This window comes from Hermetia illucens, chromosome 4 (genome assembly GCF_905115235.1).
Source record: "Hermetia illucens chromosome 4, iHerIll2.2.curated.20191125, whole genome shotgun sequence".
Classification (NCBI taxonomy): Eukaryota; Metazoa; Arthropoda; class Insecta; order Diptera; family Stratiomyidae; genus Hermetia; species Hermetia illucens.
In genome coordinates this window covers 51,864,066-51,876,650 of record NC_051852.1, presented here as the reverse complement: position 1 = coordinate 51,876,650, position 12,585 = coordinate 51,864,066, and the positions used below count along the sequence as shown (strand labels likewise).

The 12,585-nt window shown below is 39.2% G+C and overlaps 1 protein-coding gene across 1 annotated transcript in view; it reads right to left on the bottom strand.

The window, feature by feature from the left end:
• Window positions 1-12,585, bottom strand: part of LOC119653739 (cyclin-dependent kinase 2-associated protein 1-like) — a 217,374-nt gene that overhangs the window by 144,681 nt on the left and 60,108 nt on the right. The window lies entirely within an intron of this gene.

Here is a 12,585-nt window from a genome sequence, read left to right as displayed (position 1 = left end):
GGCCGAAAGTAAAACGACAAAAGTCAGAGTGGTTTTCAATGCCTCTGCAAAAACTACTTCTGGGTCCAGCCTCAATGATCATTTATATACTGGATATACACTACAAGACACTTTGGCTCAGATAATTTTAAAGTGGAGAATGTTCTTATATGCCTATATTGCCGATATAGAAAAACAATTTCGTATGGTTGGCCTACTTCCCGAATATTATAACTTCCAACGGATCTTTTGGAAGCCAGATGAATTCGGCCCAATCCGTGAGTACATAATAATGGTCCTCATATTCGGAAATACTTCCTCATCGTTCCTAACGATTAGATCGATGCTTCAACTTGCGATTGACGAAGCCCATAGGTTCCCATTAGCAGCAAAACGTTTAAAAGAAAACTGCTATGTAGATAATGTCATGACAGGCGCAAGAACAAAAGAAGAGGCAATGAAATTGCAAGAAGAAATGCTAGCCTTGTTAAAAGCTGGTGGTTTCAACCTTCGTCAGTGGGCAACGAACGATAAGGAGTTATTAGAAAACATACCGGTTGAATTACGGGAAGACGGTATTTGCGAAATATCGAATAATCAGACCGTTAACACATTGGGCATACAGTGGTATCCAGCAGACGATATTTTGAAATTTAAACCACTTAAATTCAGCGAATCCGAAAAAATAACAAAGAGACAGCTTTTGTCCAATATCGCCTCAATATATGATCCATCCCAATGGCTAGCCCCATTTACAATAAGAGCGAAAATTTTAATGCAGCGAGTCTGGCAAACCGGAATCGGCTGGGACGAGGTTCCTTCTGATGATATCCTGACGGAATGGAGGCAGATAAAGGATGAGCTTTCAGTTTTACCATCGATTTGTATCCCACGTTGGACTGGTTACTCCATTGAGGATACAGTCGAATTGCATGGTTTCTGCGACGCATCAGAAGTCGCATACGCAGCGGTCGTATACTTTAAGACACGTCATACCAATGGGAAAAGGACTACTAACCTTTTATGGGCGAAGACTAGAGTAACACCACTAAATTCAAATACAACGCAACCAAAGAGAGAGCTCAACGGGGCGGAAGAACTAGCCAAGCTTATGGAGTTGACAATTACTACCTTATCTCTCGAGGGCGTTCCAGTATATTGTTGGTGCGATTCTCAGATTGTTCTTGCATGGCTGCAGAAGGAGTTGGTAAAACTGGAAAATTATGTAGCTAACCGAGTGAGCAAAATAAGACTTCTTAGCAAGAGTTCTTGGAAATGGAGCTACATTAGATCAAAAGAAAATCCTGCTGATTGCGCCTCAAGAGGCATCAAAGCGCAAGAACTAAAAACACACAAGCTATGGTGGGAAGGTCCGACATGGCTTTCGCAAAATCAACCACCGGTTGAACTGCTCAGCTTTTCTGGAATTACAATGGACGACGACTTTCTAACATGCTACTCCAATTTCGCCAAACTGGTTAGAATCACAGCGTATTGCACGAGATTTACGACGAAATTCAAAGGAGCCATATTGGCAGACGAATATGAGCAAAGTCGGTTGAGAATCCTACGAATCATTCAACAAAAGGAGTTCTCGGACGAAATCGACGATATTACGAAAGGGAAACCTCTAAAGAAGAGGCTGAGAAGTCTTAATCCGTTCATCGACCGCGATGGAATTCTACGGGTGGGGGGCAGGCTTCGCAACGCGAATGTAAACAATGACTACCGACATTCGATCCTTTTGCCGCCCAGTCATCATGTCACCCATTTACTAATTCGAGAAGCTCACGAAAGGACAATGCATGGTACCGTCAATATGGTTCGTCAATACCTACGGATACGGTACTGGCTCATAAATGACAAAAAAAGTATTCGACATGAACTACACCGATGTCTGACCTGCCTTAAACAAAACAGTAAACCAGCTACTCAGCTGATGGGTGACTATCCAGCAGTTCGTATCAATCCAGCCCATCCATTTATGCACTGTGGAGTCGACTTTGCTGGACCCTTTAGAACACGCATGTCTAAAGGACGATCCACTGCAACCCTAAAAGGATACATTTGCCTGTTTATATGCATGGTCACCAAGGCCATACATTTGGAATTAGTTAGTGACCTGTCTACTGAGGCCTTTTTAGCTGCATTCAAAAGGTTCATCAGCAGACGAGGTCTATGCAAAGAAATATATAGCGACCATGGCACAAATTTCACTGGAACCAGCAAGTATATCGATCAGGAGATGGCTGAAGCCATCGAAAGAAGTTCGAACGAGATCGCTCGTATAACAGCAAAGGATGGCGTTAGCTGGAAATTTATCCCCGTAGCCACTCCTCATTTCGGGGGGCTATGGGAAGCCGGCGTGAAATCTGCAAAGAGGCATATAAAAGGTGTGTTCGACGAATGTAGAATCGTGCCAACTTTTGAAGAATTCTCAACAATTCTATGCCAGATAGAAGCATGTCTCAACTCGAGACCACTTGCACCACTATCGAACAGCCCAGACGATTTAGAAGCGTTGACGCCGGCACATTTTTTGGTTAGCAGACCACTGATGGCCCTTCCAGAAGTCGACATAACGAATGAATCACTAGATGATCGCTGGCAACAGTTAAAAAAAATTAATCAGATATTCTGGAAACGGTGGGTCTACGAATATATTCATCTTCTTCAAAAGAGGGACAAATGGATAGCAGAATCACCTAACTTACGATGCGGTCAAATGGTATTAATCCGAGAAAGAGAAACTCCTCCCACGAAATGACCGTTGGCTCGCATTTTAGAGGTACACCCAGGACAAGATGGGAAGGTGCGAGTGGTCACTATACGATACCATGGTAACAAGTGTAAACAAATTGGTATCGTTAACCTTTGTCCGTTACCAGATGACATTCCTGCAGAACCCACTCCAGGACCGTCCATCAGCAACAAACCAGCAACCACCATCAGAAAACGTCCACCTGTTCCGCGAAGAGCTAACAATCCTCCAAAACCAACGTCCCCATCAACTGCTAACCGGAATCCGAGACGAGTGAAAAAACCCAAAATAGCACCATGCACTTGGGCGAAGGCACTGCTAAACATCGCCATTCTATTTTTTACCTTCGCAACGGCTTTCACCCAGGATACATCCACAGAGTATTATAAAATCTGGAAACCTCAAGCTGGATACTACGTTGAGAAACTACAACCAGCAAAAATCATTAGAGGAAAACTGAGACTAGAAGTCGATCTTCCTCTGAAAAACGTCAACCAAGACCTAGCCAGGATAGCTTCTACTTTGAACAAGAGCCAGGAGATGTGCCAGATGATCCAAGATTTACTTCAGTCCACTCATTGCGACGTATTACTACGACATTTAACTTCCAAGCGCAAGGAACTCACCAGGCAAATCGACGAATTAACAGATATTCCAAGAGTTCTAAAACGAAACAGAAAAGGAGTCTTCGGAACAATCATGACAGCACTCAAAAGCTGAGCGAATTTAGCAAGAAACAAGCAGAGGTCATAGATTCTGTAAACTCAATGAAAAAATGGTTCTCGAAGGTGGACCATGCGGCTATAGGCGTACAGGTGATATCAGCCTATTTGGCTGCTATAAATTACTACGACGAGTTGGCGGACAAATATTCAAAATTTATTGACTGCCTCTATGGACATGGTAACATACTTAGCTTCATGACTATGGCGATGGTGACGAAGACGATCAGCGAGGTCTCAACACAAATTGGACCACAGTTCACTATTTACAAAAGACCTCAAAGCCGAACCGATCTTATTCGTACCCAAGAGGACATCATTGTATATGGGTACTTTTATATTGTAGAGGTCCACAGCTATGAGCTTCTTCACGTCACAGCGGTTCCGCAAAGGTTGCAACCGAACCAGTTCCTTTTTCCTCGAAGTTCCACATCGTTAGTTGCCGTAAATTTTAAACAAGAAGCGTATTTCGAGCTGGATAAAGAGGGACTTGACTCCTGCGAAATCATCGAAGAAGTTTACCTTTGTTCACCTACCTTGACAAAGAACATTAATCGTTTTCCTAATTGCATTATAGATGAAGTTTACAACCGACCGGGCAAATCCAGGTGTCCGCTACTGCCAACGATAGTCAATGAAACGCAATGGAGTGAGCTGACAGCGCCGAATACCTGGCTTTTCACTACAATTCAGCCAATAACGGCCTCGATTTCCTGCGCTGGCGAAAGATTCGAAGTTCTACTGAAGGATGTCGGCATAATAAAAACAGCAGGAGGTTGCCTTACAACAGTCGAGGGCATGAATCTACAATCGAGCACCACGAAAACGAAGAAGGTTACGCAAACGTATATGAAGGAGGTTCCATGGTTAACTTCAAAGAATTTCACTAGTCATCCCGTCGACGATACGATCATAATGAAAGTTGCGGATGCAAGTTTTGAGCTACCGACACGAAATAAAACATCGCACGAGGTCCTTCTGGAAAAAATTCATCACCAGAACCTCATCACAATTGCTACAAGTGTGCTATTAGTGGCAGCGGTTATGCTGTTCCTATACCTCCTGATTAAAAGACGATTCAGTATAAGGCCGAGTCCACAATCATCAAACGAAAAGGAAACAGAGGAAGTACAAGACGACGTGCCGCTATCTGAACGATTTGAAGAGCTCATTGCCCGGCCCCCAATATGTTGAATCCATTCAACATTGTACCAATATTTTATAATATCAATATAAAATAATCATATTCAAAATTTAATCGATAAATTTTCAAATATACTAAAATCAATTGCAACATTCCGGTTTCACATTTCGTCTAGAAAAAAATTAAAGTTAGCATATTTCAATTTATCATAACGTTCCGATCCAAATGTAATTTAATGTAATTGGATCGATCGTTCAATTTTTTCTTCAATCAATAGCTGACCCCATCAAAATCAATGCACATGCCATGTAAATTTGCAATGTAAACATTATCTATTTTTCACACAGTTAATATTAAGATTATTTATGTATAAATACACTTTGTTAGCTTAAGAAAAATCAGTGAGATTATAACGTTGATATAGAAACAACAGTCTTTTCTATAATTCAAATATTTACACAAAGGTTCCTCACTCCCTTTACCCACAAGTGATTTGATCCTACTACAATTGGATCCTATCGCTTTCCTTAAGTAAGATTATACAGCGACTGGAGCGGTCGTTCTATAAGCTAACCAACAAATGGTCCGTCGAGCCGGATAAACGAGAGGTCAATCGAACCCTCAAAAATAGCGGAGAAATGGCGGAAGTATTACTAAAACACCAGCAGGACATCGCGAAAGAAGGAGAAATCATAGAAAGAAATTATAAGAAGGATGGCCCTTCGCGTAAAACTGACGAATACTATTCGAGGAAAATTAACAGGCTTAATGAGCTTTTTGTAGGAGTTTCAAATGGGGACGAAGGTGCCGAAGGCGATTGAAAATTTGTCGAAGGTATTCGGTGAAGGAAAGGTAAAGCGCAGGACAGTTTACGATTGGTTCGAAAAATTCTACAGCGGAGACCTGACACTTGAAGATGAACCTCGCTCAGGAAGACCCTATACGATTGACGACGATATCCTGCGCAACAAACTGGAAGCGAATCCTTTTCTTTCGACACGTGTGCTTGCAGAGGATCTCGGTGTATCAAAATCAGGAGTAGCAGTAGCCATTACGCGTCTTGGATATGTTTTGAAGAGCACAAAGTGGGTACCGCACGAACTGACTGAGCGAAATCTGGCCGATAGAGTGAGAATTTGCTCCGCTAACCTTTTACGGAACGAAAACGACCCTTTTTTGAATCGATTGGTAACTGGCGATGAGAAATGGATTGTGTACGAAAACGTAGCGAAGAAACGAGCCTACACTCATCGAGATCAACCGGGTCCATCGGTAGCAAAGCCGTCTATTCATCAGCAGAAGCGAATGCTCAGTATATGGTGGGACGTTCGTGGCCCCATACACTACGAGCTTTTGGGACCAAACGAGACCATTACCGCCGATAAGTACTGCGAGCAGCTCGACAGATTAAACACCCAGCTACGTTCGAAACGACCAGCATTGGTCAACAGGCGAAATATTGTCTTTCATCATGATAACGCCCGGCCGCATACATCTTTAACTACTCAGCGAAAATTGAGTGAGCTTGGCTGGGAAGTTTTGAGTCATCCTGCGTATAGTCCCGACCTTGCTCCTTCTGATTACCATTTGTTCAGGTCCCTCCAACATTTTCTGGATGGTAAAAAAATGACTTCTGAAGCTGACCTCCAAAGTGCACTTCGCACGTACTTTGAGGGGAAGGGGGAAGAGTTTTATAGAGGGGGGATTTTGAAGTTGCCCGATAGATGGAGGGAAGTCGTATCTAATGGAGGCAATTATATATTAGATTAAATAATTAAAGGTTTTTATAAACTTATCTGCTGAATTCTGTCTTTGATTTGTGCGAAAACTTTGTGGACAACCTGATATATTCCCATTCCCTTATAAGTACCATTGACCGACCATGTCGGTAGGCATACCTCGAGCCCGAGGTATCCCGAAGCCTTCTTTAATTTAATTTAATTAATTAAATTCCCCCCTTTTTCTGTCCTAAACAAACAATCCCTATGTGTTAAAATGCTTTATCTGCAACCTATTGCGCACTTCTTTCTTTTTCGCTAAAGATAATGCGCAGTTGCAGTTACATGGGGCTTTGTTTCCTGATATTTTCTTAGTTTATTCGCGGCCACAGGATAGATCACTTGATCCTCTCGTCTTTCATTTGTTAACTTCTCCCCTTTTCCGTTTTCGGTTCTTTTTTCGTTCTCTACCTGTGGTACTTAAATTCGTTTCTCGTGTTTTTGAATTCATTTCTTCGTCAGTTTGTTGTTATTAATTTTCGTTTCAAGTTAACTTTCCTTTTGGCCTCCGTCGCGTTTGATCTCTATTTATATTGTTTCACGCGGTGCCTACGTCCCTGAATTTCCCTAAATTAAGTGCAGTGCAATTGGTGTATTTTCCTTAACCTTGACTAGATATCATTTATCTATTTTCATATTTGAATGTAAGTGTGTTGTGCATTTTTTCCGTTTGTTTCATCAAACACTAATTGAGGATTAACTGTTTTTCCTTTTTCAGCTAAGACTGGTTTTCCTTTTTCCTCCTTTTTGTTTTGCTTACACAATTAACTTGTCTCCTCACCTCCCTACGCTTGTTTTTTTTTTTAGAAAATATTTATAATAGTATTTTCAACCTATTTAGCAAGGCAGGTATTTGAACGAACATATTATACCAAGGGTACTGATTAATAATTCAGAATTTTTCCGTGAGATGCGATGGCTGGTTCCATTTTTGTCCTTCACTTGGAACTTGTGTATTCACTGAATACACAAGTTTCATGTTTGTTTGTTTACAATGAAGATAATAATTGCGTTTCCAATATATGTATATATGTATATTCGTGACAATGTACCAGATGTATGCATAAGTTTTCACCGGTTTGACTAAGAGGTGGCTCCGTCGAAATGTACTTGTAGCGACTCAAACGCACCTCACTTCAAGTGTAAAAAATTCTCACCACCAGGGGCGCTTATTCGGTTAGCAACATAGCAGTCGAATTGGAGTAGTCAACTAGCTAGCGTAGTTATTGCATACTTTATTATATTTGGAGTTGTAACGGAGTTGTGAATATTAAATGGTATTCCGTTCTATGTTAATTCCAAAACTAAGTCTTTTAATTTAACCGCATCCAGTGAGGGTCCTACATACTTGTAGCGATTGGGCAGTATATACCAACCAATAAAATTCTCGACACGAGAGATGGTAGAGCTGTTTCGAAAATGTGAGAAGTGCTGACGTTAAACACCCGCTGACAATACACGTGCCGCTCATACATTTTAAATAAAGTTGTACTCGTTGAAATAAGTTATCGAATTTCATTAATGATAGATAATCACTCCACCTTGGCAATAATGTATGGTAGTCGTATCAGATGTCCTACATACTGGGGGTACCGATCAACAAGAGTTTGACGAGTTGACCACGAGAACCCAAAATCATCGACAGTTTAATTTGCGGCATAATTATTGCTTGTTTATACAATAGAAATAGACGTAATTTCTATACCAGCTTAATCCTTCACTTGAAAACAACAGTCCAGGGAACTTGGAACAGCATTGTCATTAAGCTGCTGTTACATAACACAGAGAGTAACTTGGTGATGAGCAGAATGCTATTAAATTAAGGAAAGTTAAACGCTATTTATACATTTAAAGACATCGAATTAAATTCCACCATTAATATAAACACCGCGCCTGAACACATATTTCAAGCCTTCAATATTCTGTCCATCGATGCAGATAGAATTAATTACCTGCCACCCCGACTCTTCTGATTTCTGTTCAGCATCCAAAGTTATTCACGCAAAGTCCATAACTCGGTGAGAAAGCAAGCAGATATCGTTTACGTTATCTAAGTGTTAGATATCAATAGTCTCAATAGTCAATTTTTTCATTTGTTAAATCTATTTGACAAAAATAGGCTAAGATAGCAATAATCATAAACAAATTAGGATAATAATAATCATCTTATTTGCATTATTGTAAGAATCGTTGAATATCATCAAGCAATTGTATTTATATACTCCCACAAAACTCGATACAATTTTTCTCATGTCATTTTTTTTCTGCATCCCTGGTAATAGAAACTGCGATGGCACAAATTAGTTATGAACCAGTCAGGTCTGCATTGTAAATAATCTAAAATCTACCCTTTCGGAATATGAGCCGGCTCTTTTGTTATTCATGTAAGCTGATTCCCGTGCTACTTGGGATATTGATGTTTGTACGAAGATTGAATGTACTAATTAAACTGTGCAAAATTGTATATATATAGTAAGTTAATATAAATTCGGACAGTAGGAGAAGTGAATTCGTTTAACTACCACACGGGTTTCAATGAATAATCTCCAACACCCTCATATCCTAAGAAGCGTAACTATCTTCTAAAATCATTGAAGATATTACCCTTCCATAACTTAATAGACCAGACTGGAGTGGTCGGCTACTAAGTTTTAACATTTGGTCCATCGTGCCTACGATTAGAAACCGCAACTCGCACAGAGTCCAAGAGTTATTCATTTCCAATCCCTTTCTTATCAACTTATCCTTCAAAACATCCTAGATTCTCAGTCTCCAAAATGAGTCTAAAGAAAAAAGGAGAAATAGTGAAATGATTCGAGTCCTCCAAAAATTACAAAAAAGTCGGAACAGCTCGGAAGACCTCAGAAGAAAACTCCAGCAGATTATTCCGAGCTATTCTGCAAACCACGAAAAATTAGTACGGACACTGCTTAACTTATACTCATATACTCATACTTCGACATCCATGAGGAGATGGAGTCGAAATTCGTAGCGATGAAGACGTTGATCAGAAAGGGCCAGGCACAATGCCTTGCTGGAACATCCTCAGGAGAAGGAATCATTCAAGAAGGTCCACACGGCGTTGGCATGCCAGTTTGTGGCACCGATTCGAATTCCCTTTTTTATTGCACAAAGTAAAAAATGGGGTCAATTCATCGAATTATTTAGAGCTGTGATTCACAATAATCCGTCCTTGGGCAATATAAGAAAAATTCAGTATGTGCTGGGATATTTACAAAGGGCTGCAAAGGATGCGGTGACCCACCTTCACTTAAGTCGCATCAATCACGAGGCAGCACTAATCATCCTCGAGGAACGATTTGCAACGGGTAAGCAGCATCAGAATATCTAGACGCCATAATTGATATCAGAAAGTTGGACTACAGTTCCGCAAATGACATGATGTCAATGTATACCACCGCAACTGTCTTGCTTGATTGCAGGATCTGGGGTTCGCTACTCAGGATTGGAATCCCATCGTAACTCGCATCGCCATGCGAAAATTCGAAAACGAAACCCTACGCATTTATGAAGAATCCGTGGAAGATATAAGGGATTTTCCGACTTTGGGCAAGCTTTATGCATTCCATTGAGTTCGTAAGTGTACTAGAGCCGAATACTATAAAAAAAATTAAAAGTTATGAAGAAACATGAACGTTAGTTTATTAAGAATTACAAAGCGATTCGGCAGAAACATCTCCCAAGATATATAATAGAAGGGCCAAGTTAAGCAATGTACACCCAATAAGTATAGAAAGGCAGCCCAAGTTTGCAGCTCTCCATGAGAAGAGCGAAAAACTTCCTACAGAAGAGTAAAAGCCAATAATCAAAAACACGAATCATGAAGTTCTCATTACCAAATTCGGTAGTAGGAATGGTCAAACGATAATATTATAATATATCATAAACTTTTATATAGAACACAATGACCAAAGTAATATTGAAGGGATGCACACAATTTACGCAATGAACACTTTTTTCGTTCCACGACTTTTGCATTCATGTTACAGTGCAGTTTGCTGATGGATCAGGAACGTAGATATATTTTCATATGAAACCATTTTGGTTCCGGTCCATGTTAATCAGGCTCATCAGTGTATCTAAAACAGAAAACAATAAGATATTTCAATTCTTTGGGGCAACCAAGAGTACAGTAGAAGTAGAGAGTAGAGTAGAGAAGAAATAGGAACCGTGGGAGCGAGATATTCCCGAAGGAGAATGTTGTGAACTTTCTCCAACAAAACAACGAAAGTGATTGTGAGGTTTTCAGTTGTATGTTTGCAAAATATACCAGTAGTAATCGCCAGTACTAGTAATTCCCAGGACAACAAATGATATTAGAAATTATTTAAGCAAAATTATTTTTATGAATTTTCAGATATTAGTGACAATATTTATACTACGACTGGCGTGTCCAATTATAGGGTACCTAAACTTACATGAGATCAACGAACAAGCTGGTTACGTTGAAATCAAATTGGCGAATGCACACGTAGCGAGCACAGACATAATAGTACACACAATTAACACCGAAGTTCTCAATCAACATAGTCTATTTAGATGACTCTTTTCCTATTGACACAAATTAGACGTATGACATCCAAAGTCAAGATAATAATGCCCAAACAGATCCTTTTTACAAACCGACACAAATAAACTTGATTGGAACAAAACTAAAATGGATGTTTGTTATTATGGACGGCAATGACAGACAAAATATCGAGTACCATTTGAAAACTATTGAAAAGGATAACGATGTTATTAAAAACCTTAGTCAACAAATTATCATTAATAAAAATTTCAATACCACAACAATACAGAGAGGCAATACAAAGGGAGATAATTGAAAGTACACTAAATTCTATTTCACGTAATATTTTGTTTTATGACCAACTTTTTAAACTTTTAAGGTAGTAGTACAGTACGAGTTAGGTTACCTGAAACACCTGACCCAACCAAAATTATTTCTCAAGTCGCAACATTCCAGACTGGCAGATGTTTAGTCTGCAAGTTTAATATTTTCATAATTCAGAAAATGCATTTTAGACATTTTCAGCACATTTTGGATTCTCTTGGATCTTGGTTAGAATTCAACTAGATCAATCTTAAGACCGTTAATTTCCTAAGAAATAAATTAATTAAAGTGTGTCAAACCAGTGTTTCATTTGTGACTTCTGTTTTGTTATTTTTTTTTATATGTTGAATAATATTAACATAAAACTTGCGCGCAATTTCACTTTTTCACATTTTTGACGTGAATAAGGTCTTTAAAATTACTTCCATAGGACGCTTTCCAAAAAAAGAATGATAACAAAATCGAGTGATACAGTTTCTTATTGTAGCTATATATCTATCATTCCCACCCAAAATTCAATTATACCACCGGATAGCTAAAGAATCATTACGATAGGTAAGGACTGGAACACGTCGCGCGAGTTACACAGGACCTTACACCCATTAACATAAGTACACCAAGTACACTTGTACCTAACCCCAAGGTCACCTTCACCAATAATCCAGATGATGACATCAGTCCATATCATCAGTAATATAAGAACATATCATATATAAACATCCTCAACCAATGTAAACACTAACCTAAGTTCATATATAAACATCCTCAACCAATGTAAACATCGATCCGTTCAATCTCATATGACTCATCATCTTATCTTTTCCAATATCCAATTCGTATCTTCAATACGATGAGTCATCACTATTTCATCATTTCAAACAATGGATGACTTCATTCGATCTATAAACAAACTAGATCAAATGAAGATCAGCGCGTAATTAAAATATCATATTACAGAATATGCAAAATGCATTATCAGCATTTTGCATCCTTTGTCCCAAACACTATAAATATAGAACTCATCCTAACATTAGACAGTTTCTCATTATATCAAAGTCGAGTGAAGTTCTCCTGGAGTTCTTCTAAAAGTATTAATATTATATCAAAGTAGAGTCGGGTTCTTGTAATGAAGTTATTGTCAAGTAATACTTAGTTCCGGGATATAGTATTAAGTAGAATACTAGTGTTATTCGAAGTATAATAAAGTGCTTTTAAATTAATAAAAGTGGCGTTTCAAATAACAAGTCTCGCGGAAGAGACTTTTAAAATTTATCGTTTTGAATAGCGCAAGCCCGCTATTCGTAACTGGCGCAGTCGTCCGTCAAAAGGTGGGAGGAAACCCCTTT